We start from the raw sequence: 15,040 nt of genomic DNA on the forward strand, positions 1-15,040 counted from the left end.
GCAGAAGGTTCAAACGGCACCTTCCTGCCGTTGCTGCTGCAGAAGCTCAAGGAAAAGCGGAGGAGACAGGTGACTGCCATCCTACAGGTTGTGCTTGTGCTGCAGCCTTGAAAAGCCCAAAGGGGGAGCAAGAAGCCGTCTCTTCCACCGCCCTGGTTCATGTAAAAAAGAAGGGGCCATTTCTTCCCTTTCCATTGGGATTTTTACAGGAGTACTTTGCTCCTGGAGCTTTCTACAAAAGCGCAGTTTGCCGGACTGAAACTGCCACTCCTTTCTTCTCTATTCTCCATGAGGGAAAAGGGAGGTGATTTTGTTTGCACTGCAAGTTGGGCCTTTTTAGAAACACCAGCCACACTCTCCTGCTGTCTCCTGCCAAACAGCAGCTGCTTTCCTTTGCCATAAAAAAGGCTTTTCAAGAATTTTTAGGAGTAGCATTTCTTTACTGCCTCTCAAAAAAAATACCGTCTGTGGAAAAGAAAAGAGGAACAGTTTCTCTCCATTTCTGTTGGGTTTTTGCAGAAAACTACCATGAGGTGCTAAAAGGTTTTTAAAAAAAGAAAAAGGGGGAAAAGAAACAACAGAAGCCCAATTTGTAGGAGGCAAAAACCTTATCCTTATGTTCTTTCTTGGAAAAGTATTTCCCCACAAACAGAACTTTTGGTGGAAGCACAGATGCCTGCCGGACTTGGGGTGAGGGCCGGCCAGAACAGAAGAGGGGCCAGTTGGTCGGGGCCTCCCGATTTTGAAGGGATGCCCTCTGAGCCCCACGGGCAGAGGCAAAGGAGAACCCTTGGGTCAAGATAATTGGTATTGTAAAGAAAGTCAAGGGCACAAAATATATTTTAAAAAGATTCAGAAGAGATTAATGCAGATAAAAATAGATAGGTGTAGAAATGGGGCCTACATTTGTCCTGTCTCGTTTGGGCCCCCAACCCGTTTTGCGTGGCCCTGGGCGAGGGGCCCTTGCCTCTAGTCCTTACAACCTGGCGGTAGTTCAGCTGCATCACAAATACTAGTCTGTGCTATCTCAGATAAATGGGCAATGAAATAGCTCCTCTCTGATCCCAGCTTGTTGAAGTTTTATTCTTGTGCAGAACAAGAAGTTCTTTTATGTGGTCTTCACATAAAATTCAGAGTGTAAGGCAAAATGGTATTAATTATCAGTTGTTGTATGACAGTTTTGTCTGCCTTGAAGCTCATAGCAGATGAATAGGACCTGACAATCAATGAAATCGGACGTGTTAATTATTAAATGGCCTTTTTTGCTGCAGCAATAAATGATGAAGTGCAATGACTTGATTTCATAATAATAATAATAATAAAAATATTCTAAAAGATGCTGCTATGAGTATTTTTAGCAATAGAGGTCTCACTGATATGTCTTAAATTAATATTGTATAATGGGAAATAGGGAACGTATGCAGACATTCCAAAGAATGCAAGTTATTTCAAGCAGTTATGCTTCACTGACTTGTTCACAGGTGCTGTAAAATTATGCATGCTATTGAAACTCCACAATAAAATTATATGCTGTTAATATGTTATGTGATTTTCCCTCCATAAACATTCAGACCCCTTAGATGTAATTCAGCTAGATGTAACATAGAACAAAATATTTCCATGCTTTAAAGAGTCCACACTGCAATATGGAAATAATTCAACCATATTGCTACCACTGATATTAATTATTTGTATTGAGGTGATGGCTATTATGGTTCTCTTTTGTTCTGCCCTTTTTAACTGCCATAATATTCTCATTTGGAAGCTATAGAAAGTTGAGTGCAACTTTTTTGGGGGGAGGGGGGGTGTTTCAGAATCCCTAGTGAGAGTTCTTTTCATTTCACTTATTTCCAGCCCTCCATACAGTTTGTTTTCAGACGGGAAAAGACAATCCAATGTCACGTGGGCTTCTTGTTTGTGGGTTTCTTTAAAAATCCAAATTTATACACCTAGCTTCAAAACTGGAAATCTTTCCCCATAGACATAGATGTCTGTAGGGTGGTGCTATATATTTATGCCCCTTCATTTTTGTATACGAGGAATATAGATGCATGTTTTCATAATCTAAATGTAACAAAAAATTCTATACGACAAGATTTTAAGTGGAGAGAAAGTTCTCTTTTGAGGGGATTGTTGATCAGTACCCTTGGTAATAGCTTGAAAAACACAGCTCTACTGGCGACTGTTAGAAAATATCCTTTACTGTATATTCTTAAAGCCAAATGGCATTAGCCTATTAAAATGTTTAATCTGTTCTTTAGATACATTTCGCCTCTCATGTCTTCCTTTCTGCGGTTCAAGCATACAAAACAATACCAGCACTGGACACTTGGAAAGAAATGGGCATCCAGGGATGTTGCCCCGTCTTTCCGCTGGCACTGCCTTCGCAAACCCCGTGGCAGCTCTGGAGAGAAAAGCAGTGGCTGAGGACAGGGCTATGTGGGGCAAGGGATGTGTGCTGAGTAGGACAAGGTGCCTGCAGGTGAGAAGTGGTGCCTCGCAAGACGAAAAGAATCCGTTCCGCGAGGCTCTTCGTCTAGCGGTTTTTTCGTCTTGCGAAGCAAGCCCATTGACGGCTTAGCGGATTAGCGCTATTAGCGGTTTAGCGGCTTTTAGCGGATAAGCGGCTTAGCAGCTTAGAAAAGGGGGGAAAGGGGGAAAAAACCCGCAGGAACTCGCAAGACATTTTCGTCTTGCGAAGCAAGCCCATAGGAAATTCGTTTTGCGAAGCACCTCCAAAACGGAAAACTCTTTCGTCTAGCGAGTTTTCCATCTTGCGAGGCATTTGTGTTGCGGGGCACCACTGTATTTCACACCTTGGCTGAAACCGGTGAGGCCTTTGCCCTTCCTTCGTGGTGCCAAGAGACATCATTGTTCCATTTGTCGTGTAATATAAATGGCAACTTTTCCAGTAGTGGAGCTGGGCCTGTGCCTGCTCTCCGAGTTTTTCTGGATTGTAAACTTCCTTGGTAAAGTGATGTACATAATTTTTTGTCATCCTTTTTACTGTGTTTAAAATTACTTGTTTTAGTTATTATTATTATTGCCTCTGTGGATAACTGCAGGATCACAAATGGAGCTGATTGGTTAATGCCCCTTCAGATCATAGTGAACTGGAGCCCACAGATACCTGCCAGGGAGCAAGGTGAAGTCTCCCCCCCCCCCAGCTTTTTTTACTTTCTCCTCTTCATTATTTTACAAGGCATGGCTTGGGGCTCATCTGCATGCTCCAGTTGTTCTGCTATGGTATTCCGACTTCCCCGACCACAGTATAGGGGGAAATACTGTGCGCTGAATTTATTCTCCAGTGATAGTTTTGCACAGAAGTTGTCAAAGCACTATTTTCCCTTAAAGCTGCTTCGAGCATAAAACACTAAGATTGCCTTTTCTCCTTTGGATGACATTTTAAATAAATGCCAAACAGTTCAGCTGTTCCTAATTATTCCTGCTACATGATCATACAATTGTAGAGTTGGAAGGGACCCCCAGGGTCATCTAGTCCAATCTGCCTCAATGCAGGAATCTCAACTAGAGCATCCATTACAGATTTTGCTTCAAACCTCCAAAAAAGGAGACCCCACCTCTTCCCAAGGTCCACTCCACTGTCTAACAGCTCTTACTGTCAGAAAGTTCTTCCTGATGTTTAGTAAGAATCTCCTTCCTTGTAACTTGAAGCCATTGGTTCAAGCAAGAGAAAACAACCTTGTTCCGTCTTTCATGTGACAGCCCTTGAGATATTGGAAGATGGCTATCATATCTCCTCTCAGTCTCCTCTTTTCCAGGCTAAATATATGCAGCTCCTTCAACCTTTCCTCATAAGGCCGGGGAAAACATTTGCCCACCTCCCAGTAAGGGTAAATTGTGGCCAGCTCCAGAGATGGCATACTTGGGGGCTCCTTTGGCAGACATTTTGGGAGAACAAGAGGGGGTAAGATCTTGCAGATCTTTGTTTACTCTCCAGCACACTGCCTTTTAGACTCTTCTGAAGGAACGACAGCAAGACATCTTCCCTTGAGCTTTTTCTATCTGTTGAAATCAGCTTTGCAATACAGGCATATGCTTAAATACCATTACCTTAGTTTTGTGATTGGTGGGTAACTTGTCATGTGAATACTAAAGCTCCGTCAACATATTCTGGGATTATGTGTGAGAGATACTTCACTAAAAGAAATTGCCAATGGGGTGATGCTGCCAACTGGGGGTGCTGTGTGCAAGGCTGGGCCAAAGCCCTTTGGCACCTGGGGCAGACTCCAAAATGGTGTCCCCACGCCCTGCCAGGGAAGAAGAGGGGAGGGAAGATCTACCTTCGGATCAAGGCAGGAAGAAAGATCAACATCTGGATCTGCCCCTGTGAATCCTGATGCCTGTCAGGCTTTGGGCCAGCTTCCTTCTCACTTGGACCGTAGATAAGCAATGCAAGATAAAGCAGTCTCTTGCCAGCATCAGAAACGTTTAATGAACGCAGCAAAAAAACAACAACCATTTTCGCAGTGCAGGTGCTCCCCATTAAGTTCCTCCCACTTCCACCACCCCCTCTCTTATTTACACAATCTCAACCAATAGCCTTCCGTGAAGTTACCTTATCCAGTCTCCTAGCCCTGGGACTCCTAGCCCTGAGTCTGTATACCTTCCAGTGTGGGAGATTTCGTTAACTTGTTAAGTTGTGGGTGAACATATCAGACAACACAGTGATTCTTCAAACAGCTCTTGTTTATTCACAGAACAGAACTGAAGGGTTCAGCCAGCCTGCTTATATAGAGCTCCACTACAACACAACAGTAACCATTTTCTGTAACTATCCAGTCACTGAATGTCACTTTCGATCCCTTGTTTGCATATGTGGACCTGAACGATCTACAGTATCCCCCTGCTGGCCCAGGGGGAGAACTTCAGTACATAACACCCCTCCCCACCGAGATAAGTCGTTAGTTACAATCGTGATGGTTTCCTTATATACAGCACTACACGTAATGGTTCAATTAGGCACAAAAGCATATCGATTACATTTCACATACTTCCATTAGATCGGCAGTGTTACATGTCCAACAACATAGTCCTTTAAATAAGTTGGGTGCTTGGAAACTCTGCCAGACCGCCGGGGACCGGTACCCAGGTCCGGGGGGCCCGCCCGATTCTTGCTGAGGCTGTGGCGCAACCCTAGGTGGCGTTGAAACCAAGTCCCCTGGATCTGCTGCTGTGGATGGAACCTCCGCAAGTGGAATTGGTGGAATGTCAGGCACGGCAGTGGTCTGAGTCTGTGGTAAGTCCGGCAGACCCTCTGAAGTGGCTTGGTTCGGCTCAACGCCCGCAATTTGCGAGAGAGGTGTAGGTGGAGCCTCGCCATCTGTAAGTGTCTGTTCCGGAGCGACGAGTGCAGTTGGGGGCACCACGGTAGTGTCCAAGTCCCCAACCCTGCGCCTAAGCTGGTCTATGTGCCGGCGCCACAAACATCCGTTTTTGAGTGCCACCTGGTACGAGCGAGGTCCAGTGATTCCCACTACTGTGGCTGGCACCCAAGGAATGTCCCCCACAAAGTTCCGGGCAAAGACCTGGTTTCCTGGAACAAAGGACCGTGGCACGTTGGCACAGCCTGGGGGTTCAGCCACGGCAAAGTCAGGGTGCAGCTAGTCGAGCGGAGATCTGAGGCAGCGGCCCATAAGCAGTTCAGCAGGACTCCGCCCTGTGGCCGCATAAGGGGTGATGTGTTGCATGAACAAGTATTCAGCGACCCACTCATGCCAGTCTCCCCGGTCCAGGCGCGCCAGTGCCTCTTTTGCCGAGCACACCATTCTCTCCGCTAGCCCGTTGCGGGATGGATGAAATGGGGCTCTTAGGGCATGGCGGATGCCCAGTTCCAAAAGGTATTGCTCAAAAGTGCCTGAGGTGAACTGCGGTCCATTGTCGGAGACGAGGACATCAGGACACCCATGCGTTGCAAACAGGCCTCGCAGCACCCGGATGACGGCCTCGGTAGTGGTGGAGGGCATCAGGGCCACCTCCAGCCATTTGGAATAGGCGTCCACCACTACCATAAAGGTCCTGCCGTGAAAGGGGCCTGCCAGATCGATGTGCACCATAGACCAGGGTGTCTTGGGAGTCTCCCAGGTGTGTCCCTTAGCTGCTGGTGGTGCAGGCCTAGATTCTTGGCACGCTTGACAGGCGGAAACCCAGGCAGGAATGGCATCGTCCAGGTTAGGCCACCAGACGTAACACCGAGCCAACGCCTTCATTTTGACGATTCCCGGGTGGCCAATGTGCAGAGCCTCAAGGACGCATTGACGGAGTCTTTATAGAATCATAGAATCATAGAGTTGGAAGAGACCACAAGGGCCATCGAGTCCAACCCCCTGCCAAGCAGGAAACACCATCAGAGCACTCCTGACATATGGTTGTCAAGCCTCTGCTTAAAGACCTCAAAGAAGGAGACTCCACCACACTCCTTGGCAGCAAATTCCACTGTCGAACAGCTCTTACTGTCAGGAAGTTCTTCCTAATGTTTAGGTGGAATCTTCTTTCTTGTACAGTGGTGCCCCGCAAGATGAACGCCTTGCAAGACGGAAAACTCGCTAGACAAAAGAGTTTTCCGTTTTCGAGTTGCTTCGCAAGACGAATTTCCCTATGGTCTTGCGGCTTTGTTTCCTTTGTCTTAAAACCGTTAAAACCAAGGGTGCTTTGCTTGAACAGCTGCAGTTGCGACTTGACTTCGAGGAGCAACTGTTAGCATGCGGTTTGGTAGCCTTTTTTCAGACTTTGCTGATTTTTGAAGCTTTTCCAAAACTTCTTTTGCATCCATTTGGTAAGTTAAACTTTTAAAACTTCTTTTGTGGTTTTTGGATTTTGGGTTGGGGTGTTTGGGATTCAAGGACTTGGTGTTGGGGGGTGGGTTTGCAAGAATCTGGGAGCTTGTGGGGGTTTTTCTGCATTTTTATGATTTTTTTGTGACCATTGGGCCATGTTTTTTTAAAAAAAAATTCTGAGTTTGAATTTCTGTGTGCTGGGTGGCTGGGGGAACAGTTGGGGAGGTTTTTGCAGGAATCTGGGAGCTTGTGGGGTTTTTTTCCTGCATTTTTATGATTTTTTGTGACCATTGGGCCATATTGTTTTTTTTAAAAAAAATTCTGAGTTTGAATTTCTGTGTGCTGGGTGGCTGGGGGAACAGTTGGGGAGGGGTTTGCAGAAATCTGGGAGCTTGTGGGGGTTTTTTCCTGCATTTTTCTGTTTTTCTGTGACCATTGGGCCACTCTGCTGTTTTTTTAAAAAAATTGGGTTTGAATTTCTGTGTGCTGGGTGGTTTAGGGAACAGTTGGGGAGGGGTTTGCAGCAGTTGGGGAGGGGCTGGGGGAGCAGTTGGGGAGGGGTTTGCAACAGTTGGGGAGGGGTTTGCAATTTCTGTGTGGTGGGTGGGTGGCTGGGGGAACAGTTGAGGTTTTTGAAGACTTTGGTGATTTTTGAAGCTTTTCCAGAACTTCTTTTGCATCCATTTGGTAAGTTAAACTTTTTGGTAAGTTAAACTTTTTGGGGGTTTTTTTGGATTTTGGGTTGGGGTGTTTGGGATTCAAGGACTTGGTTCTGGGTTTGAATTTCTGTGTGGTGGGTGGCTGGGTGCTTTTGAATTTTTTGGATTTGAAGCACAGCACTGATGATTTTTTTTGTGTGTGTGTGTGAGTTTACGAAGGTTGGAGCTGTGCTGCCATGGGACCCAAGAAGACTGCTGCTGCAGAGGCCGGCGAGAGGAAGAAGGAGAAGGTGGCACTGGAAATGAAGAAGGAGATCATCCGGAAGCACGACAGCGGAATGCGTGTGACAGACCTCGCCAGGGAGTACGGGAGGAATCCATCAACCATCGGGACCATCGAGAAGATCCTTGCGACTGATGCAGCCAAGGGAGTCACCAGGATCGTGAAGAACTGCCCAGCTGTTCTGGGGGAGGTGGAGAAGTTGCTGCTCATCTGGTTAGAAGAGAAGCAGCGTGCAGGGGACACAGTGACTGAGGCTGTCATTTGTGAGAAGGCCAAGGCCTTGCACGCAGACCTCGTCCGGGAACAGCCAGGAACCTCAGGCGAGCCAGAAGTCTTCAAGGCAAGCAGAGGTTTGACCGGTTCAAGACAAGATCTGGAATCCACAGCGTGGTCAGGCATGGAGAGGCTGCCAGTTCTGATGTTCCTGCGGCTGAAGACTTTGCAGCGGAGTTTCTGGAGGTTGTGAAGATGGAGGGCTACGTTCCACAGCAGGTCTTCAACTGTGACGAGACCGGGCTGTTTTGGAAGAGGATGCCCAAAAGGACTCATCACTCAGGAGGAGGCCAAGTTGCTTGGCCACAAGCCCATGAAGGACCGTCTGACCCTGCTCTTCTGTGCCAACGCAAGCGGCGACCTGAAGATCAAGCCCCTGCTGGTGTACCACTCGGAGAATCCACGGACCTTCAAGAGACACAAGGTCGACAAGGAGCAGCTGAGTGTCATGTGGCGATCCAACAGTAAGGCTTGGGTCAGACGTGTGCTGTTTGTGGACTGGGTCAATCTTGCTTTTGGCCCTGCTGTCAAACAGTACCTGCTGGACAACGACCTGCTGCTGAAGGCTTTGCTTCTGATGGAAAATGCCCCTGCTCATCCTAAAGGCCTTGAGGTGGACTTGTTGGAGGAGTTCAGCTTCATCAACATCATGTTCCTGCCGCCTAACACCACGCCACTGCTCCAGCCGATGGATCAGCAGGTCATCGCCAATTTCAAAAAACTCTACACCAAGGAGCTTTTCAGGCGATGCTTCGAGGTGACTGATTGCACCACCATCACCCTGCGGGAATTCTGGAAGGACCACTTCGACATCGTCACCTGCTTGAAGATGATCACCACGGCCTGGAACGGGATCAGCCAGAGAAATTTGGAAGATGAGGAAGCAACTGAGGAACAGCTGTCCTCCAAAGAACTGAGGGACATTTGCCTGAAGTGGAAGGATGTGCAGGCTTTTGCACAGCGGCGCCACCCTGACAAGCACGTGGCACATGACCTTGCGAACACATTTGATACGACGGTCATGTCGCCTTTCAGGGAGGTGCTGAAAAGGCGGATTAAGCAGCAGACCATGGACAGGTTCTTGAGCAAGAAGCAAAGAGTGGAAGAGGAACCTTCTTCGAGTGGTCCCCCAGAGTCTTAGAAAATGTACTGTACACTTTGTTGATTTTTAAATGTTTTTCTGTCATGTTGAGAAACTTAATTTATTGTTCCTTCAATTTTGGAAATGCTCTTTACAGTATGTGTGACTTTAAAGAGCAGTTAATAAACTCTTTTTGTACCAAATTTGGCTTTGTTTGGACTTTTTTTGACCATAGGAACGCATTAATTGATTTTCAATGCATTCCTATGGGATTTCGTGCTTCGCAAGACGAAAAATTCACTAGACGAAAAAACTCGCGGAACGAATTAATTTCGTCTTGCGAGGCACCACTGTAGTTTGGAACCATTGCTCCGTGTCCGCTTCTCTGGAGCAGCAGAAAACAACCTTTTTCCCTCCTCTATGTGACATCCTTTTATATATTTGAACGTGGCTATCATATCACCCCTTAACCTCCTCTTCTCCAGGCTAAACATGCCCAGCTCCCTTAGCCGTTCCTCATAAGGCATCGTTTCCAGGCCTTTGACCATTTTGGTTGCCCTCTCCTCTGGACACGTTCCAGTTTGTCAGTGCGATGAGCCAAGAGTTTGTGTTGTCTGGTTGCAAAGGGCTGGAATTCTGATGCAAAAGGCCCTTGTGGCCACCCCCTCCACACCCAGTTGAGCACACGGCTGATGGTGCGATCCAGGGCAGATGCGGAGGCCACAGTGGCAGCCGATACAGATGCTGCCGGAAGATCCTCAATCAGGAGGAGCAATGAAGCAGGAGCCGGGTCTTCCACAAACACTGGAAGAGTGCAACGGCTGAGGGCGTCAGCATGGCCCATCGATTTTCCCGGGCAATAGAAGAGCCGGTAGTGGTAGGCAGCCAGGAAAACAGTCCATCGAGCATGCGCGGCGAGAGTACCAGTGGAGTTGGTCGATCACCGGCGAGGAGGCCCAGGAGCAGCTTGTGGTCGGTGATGAGGTCAAAAGTCCTGCCGTAGAGGTATTCATGGAACCTCTTCACTCTAGCCACAAGAGCCAGTGCCTCCTTGTCGAGCTGGCTGTAATTCCGTTTGGTCGGAGATAGCGTCCTGGAAAAGTAGGTGAGCGGTGCTTCTCTTCTGTCTGGAAAATGGTGACTGAGGACAGTGCCGATGCCAAAAGGTGAGGCGTCGCAGGCAAGGACCAGCGGCCTGGCTTCACTGTACTGTACCAGCACACTGTCCGATGAAAGGAGAGCCTTGACCGCGTTGAAGGCGGCCGTCTCCTGATGACCCCAGGACCAAGGTGTCTTCGTGCTGAGGAGTCGGTGAAGAGGCTCAGACACCGTGGCTTTGTGGGGCAGGAACATGTTATAAAAGTTCAGCAGTCCCAGGAACGCCTGCAACTCCGTCTTGTTCTTTGGGATGGGGGCCTGCTGGATAGCTTGGATCTTGGATGTGGTCGGGTGAAGGCTGGAGGCGTTGATAAGATAGCCCAGGATCAAGGCTAAAGGAGATGGGCGTACCTGTATATTGACCCAAAGTGCCATCAAAAACCTTGGCAAAGTCTTTGACCAGACCCTCAGTCTCTGCGTTAGAGATGTAGTTGATGCCGGTGACTTCCAGGCCGAGGGCATCAAACCAGTCTTCAATGAGCACCGTGACGTTCAGCTTGCGTCACGTAGGCAAGTCGGTTTGGCCAATCGTGGTTCCAGACGGGCAGCAGCAGTTGGTGAGAGCGAAACAGCTTTCCTTGGCAGACTGGAGTGTAGACTTGGACTTGCGAGTCGGTGAATGGGGGTGTCAGACGGAGCCGATCGGCAGACCTTAGCGTTGTGGCCCTTTCTGGAACACGTCCGACAGATGGCGTCTCTGAATCGACACTTGGCACGGGAATGGTTGCTTCTGCAGCCGGCACATTCCGGTTGGCCCTTGGACTTCTTTTGGAACTTCCTGCGCTCCCGCTTTGTCTGGTGCACGTCATCATCTTCACTGGAGGATGCCTCATCACTGCTGGCCTCTTCATGATGCACTGGAACTGGCTTCCTAGCAAGACGCGGGCTTCAGCAGCTTCCAAGGCCACAGCCTCCTCAATGGCTTTCTGCAGCATGAGGTCTGGCTTGGCGAGGAGACGCCGTTGCAGATGGATGTCCCGGACCCCGCAGACAATTCGATCCATCAGGGCATCGTCTAAGTCTTGGGAACTCGCAGTGCATTACAGCCTGTTGGAGAGCAGTGGTGTAGTTGTTAATTGACTCCCCCTCTGCCTGGTTCCGGTGGTAGAACGCATAGCGGGCAGCAATCTTGGATGGCTTTGGCGCATAGTGGTTGCAGAGCTTCTCTTGAATCTTGTCCCACGGTGTTGCCTGGACTGTTACAGGTGCAACCAATGCTCGAGCCGTCTCGAACACCTCAGGCCCACAGAGGCTGAGGAATAGGCCCCGCTTACGCTCCTGTGATACTTCCGTCAGCTTGTTGGCTTGGAGGTAGCAGTCGAACCGAGCGAGGTAGGAGTCCCATGATTCAGAGGCTGGCGCAAACGGCGGTAGAGGCACAAGTGAAGCCATGGTTCCGATGCCGATGTGGAGGCAATGGATGGAACACAGTGCTCTAGCCAGAACGGTCACCTCTGAATTGGTTCTGTTCAGTGATTTCGCTCGATGTTTCAGCTCAGTGATTCAGCTCCGCTCAGAGGGTGGCTGCATCTGGCTGTGCTCTGTTGTCCATCCATCCCATTCTCGTTGCCAGTGTTAAGTTGTGGGTGAATATATCAGACGACACAGCGATTCTTCAAACAGCTCTTGTTTATTCACAGGCCAGAACAGAACTGAACTGAAGGGTTCAGCCAGCCTGCTTATATAGAGCTCCACTAGAACGCAACAGTAACCATTTTCTGTAACTATCCAATCACTGAACATCACTTTCGATCCCTTATTTGCATATGTGGACCTGAACTATCTACAGTATCCCCCTGCTGGCCCAGGGTGAGAACTTCAGTACATAACATAACTCTCCTCCCGTTCTGCCTCAATTCTGCCCAGCTTCCGTCCTCCGAACTGTGCCCCTCAGCAAACCATCATTCCAGGTCAGTCCTCCTCTCCTGCTCCTGTAGAGCCCCAGGATCCTGGTTCGGGGGGGGGGCTCCCACCACTTCTCACCAAAGCAGGACTCCCCAGCCTGATCCCTGACACCGCCTGAGGACATTTGTATCATGTGGGAAATACTATTTATATGAGTGCATAGGTTCTTAATTAAATCCCTAACGCTAAATAAATCAGTCAGATGCTCGTTCTTGGAAGTAACACTTTTAATGTAAAACTGCCCTACAGCTCTCTTCACAATCTGAATTTGGTTATGAGTTTCCCTCTGGGGTGGAAAGGATAAAGGTTGTGTTGCCTGGTTATCTCTTTCATTTATCAGAATGTTACCATAATTTAAGTTGGCCCTAATGCTCCTAGAGTGTCAATATATCTGGCTGAATGTAAAAGTACACAATGTAAGCAAAAGCCTTATTTGTCTTAACTTTGCAGAGTGTTGATAATTAGAAGTTTTTGCTCTAATTAGTGGCTTGCCATTTTCTCAGCAGTTACAAAATGCTGTCCTTAAGGCATACAAGTGGCTATAGGGGCGGGGGCTCCATTGGAGTGGCATTCCTAAATGTGAGTGCAGAAACACCACAATAAAGCGTGTTTTAGAGTGCTTTTGCTGCAACTATTCTGCTGTACCTTGGGTTGTAGTAGCCAACAGGCAGAGGACTAAGCCAGGAGAGGCTAGCTGGGATCATCCTGGTCCCCATTCTCCCAGCCAAGAAGAGTATTATGTCTTTGGCCCGCATCAGTTTGTTTGCCCTTTGAGATACCAGCCTGGAGGTAGGAGAGTGTTGGTTGCAGTTGCAGGGTGGGGCTGTGTTTGGTGGCTGGCTGAATGGATATCGCTGGGGTGGGAGGTCTGGGGCCTGACTTTGCTGTGGCAGGATACCACCTGTGGCAGTCACAGGGGAGGGCGCCCCCCACTGTCAGCCGTGGAATTGTAGGCCAGGCATAATGGGAGACAGTCCTGTGACAGCCTGGGGAGAGAGACTGGCAGAGGGGAAGCTTGACTTGGTGGGGGAAGACTTGAAGCGGACTTACTATCTTTTTCCTGAGAGTGTGGGATGTGCACACTGCTAGTCCGGAGCTTCTCATCTGTGGCCCTGATCTCCCACTTGTATATGGTAATGCTGAATGATGGTGCTAAAATGGGTGGGCAGGTACCAGGGGGTTTCAAATATGTTTTCTAATTTCAGGAGTGCCATCTTGGGCAGAGACCTGGGTGTTTGGTATCTGTTCCTTGTCCAGCCCTCCCCCTCCTCTTGAAGGAAGCACATCCATTAAGCCCTTGGATTGGACCATAATAAAAACATCCTCATCCATGATTTGTGCTTTGGATGTAAGTCAGAATCACAGAACTGTAGAGCTGGAAGGGACCACGAGGCTCATCTGGTCCAACCCCCGGCGATGCAAGAAGTCTACATGGGCTCAGCCAAGAAGCCCCCCTGAGCAACGTGGAATCAGGTATGGGGTACAGGGGAAATGGCTGTCATGCTTTCTAACTTAACCTGTTTTAAGATCCAAACACAGATTTGACAGCAATAAAGAGGGGGAAAGAGGGAAATAATATACAGCAAATAACAAAACAGATCAGACAGTGTGAGAAAGACTTGGTCAAAAAAACCCCAAAATGAAAAGGCCAGACAAGATATTAAGATCCTACAAGCACACATTTCGAATTTAATTAACAAAGAAGTAGAAAACAAAATCAAATGGCTTAGGCATTAGGCTTAGGTGGATGTTAGCATGGTTACTAAAGAAAAGACAAAAAGATAAAATAATAGGAAAAATAAATAATCAAAGGGAGGAGATTGAGGATCCAGAAAAAAATAAAAAGGAGCTTCATAAATTATTACAAAATATTATATAAAACTGAAGAAAAAGAAGAAACTAAACTAGTAAAATATTTGAATCAAAATAAATTACCAATAATAACAGAAGAGGAACAAATGTATTTAAACTCACCTATAAGTACAGAAGAATTACTACAAGTAATAAAAACAAAACAAAAATGGGGAAATCACCCAGGCTGGTGAATAAAGATAAAACAAAATGGTTAGTGAAAAATTTTGATGATGAAGAAAAAAGAATTAGAAATCAGGATGGGGTTAAAGATAACCAATAAAGCGGAATTCTTAGGAATTTGGATCACGACAAAAAATATAAATCTTTACAACGATACTTTACGTAAAAACATGGAAAGAAGGGGGGAAAATATTTGGAAATCTGGGGAAGGTTAAATTTGTCCCTTTGGGGAAGGATATCCACAGTTAAGATGACCGTGCTGCTGAAGATGTTGTTCCTATTCCAAACAATACCAATAATTAGTGGAGTAAATTGTTTCAAAGATTGGCAAAATTCATTTGGCAAAATTCATTTGGCAGGGTAAAAAGCCAAGAATAAAACACAAATTGTTAACAGAAATTAGAGATAGAGGCAGGTTTGTGCTACCAGATCTTAAATTGTATTACAAAGCAGCATGCCTGGTATGGCTCAAAGATTGGATGACTCTTAAAAATGTAAACATACTCGACATTGAAGGCTGGGACAATAGATTCTGATGGCACGGCTATCTAGGATATGATAAAGTTAAAAACCACAGAAGATTCCTTAACCATATAATTAGAAAATCATTATTCACCGTGTTGGAACGAAACAAAAAACTATTGGAACCTAAAACGCCATGGTGGCTGTCACTAGTTGAGGCAATAGCAGTAAAAAAAAATAATATGGAAGATAACTGGCCAACATACAAGGAACTACTAGAGGAAGAAACAAACAACTGAAACTTAAGGAAAAGAGGAACTCCAAGAGACAGGTATGACTTGGTTACAAAATTACCATTTAAATGAAATCTTTAAAATAGACCAAAATA

The 15,040-nt window shown here is 47.1% G+C and overlaps 2 long non-coding RNA genes across 2 annotated transcripts in view; one reads left to right on the plus strand and one right to left on the minus strand.

Moving 5' to 3' along the window:
* Positions 1–7,662: 7,662 nt before the first annotated feature.
* Positions 7,663–15,040, minus strand: part of LOC307212813 — a 107,461-nt gene continuing 100,083 nt past the window's right edge. Inside the window, exon 2 of the long non-coding RNA XR_013837243.1 lies at positions 7,663–8,054. This is a non-coding gene — a long non-coding RNA (uncharacterized lncRNA). The remainder of the gene's footprint in view (positions 8,055–15,040) is intronic.
* The window catches only part of LOC307212670, a 153,695-nt gene continuing 146,705 nt past the window's right edge, over positions 8,051–15,040 (plus strand). Inside the window, exons 1-2 of the long non-coding RNA XR_013837070.1 lie at positions 8,051–8,201; positions 8,911–9,445. This is a non-coding gene — a long non-coding RNA (uncharacterized lncRNA). The remainder of the gene's footprint in view (positions 8,202–8,910; positions 9,446–15,040) is intronic.

The sequence above is a fragment of the Podarcis cretensis genome (genome assembly GCF_951804945.1).
Source record: "Podarcis cretensis genome assembly, chromosome: 3".
NCBI classification, from domain to species: Eukaryota; Metazoa; Chordata; class Lepidosauria; order Squamata; family Lacertidae; genus Podarcis; species Podarcis cretensis.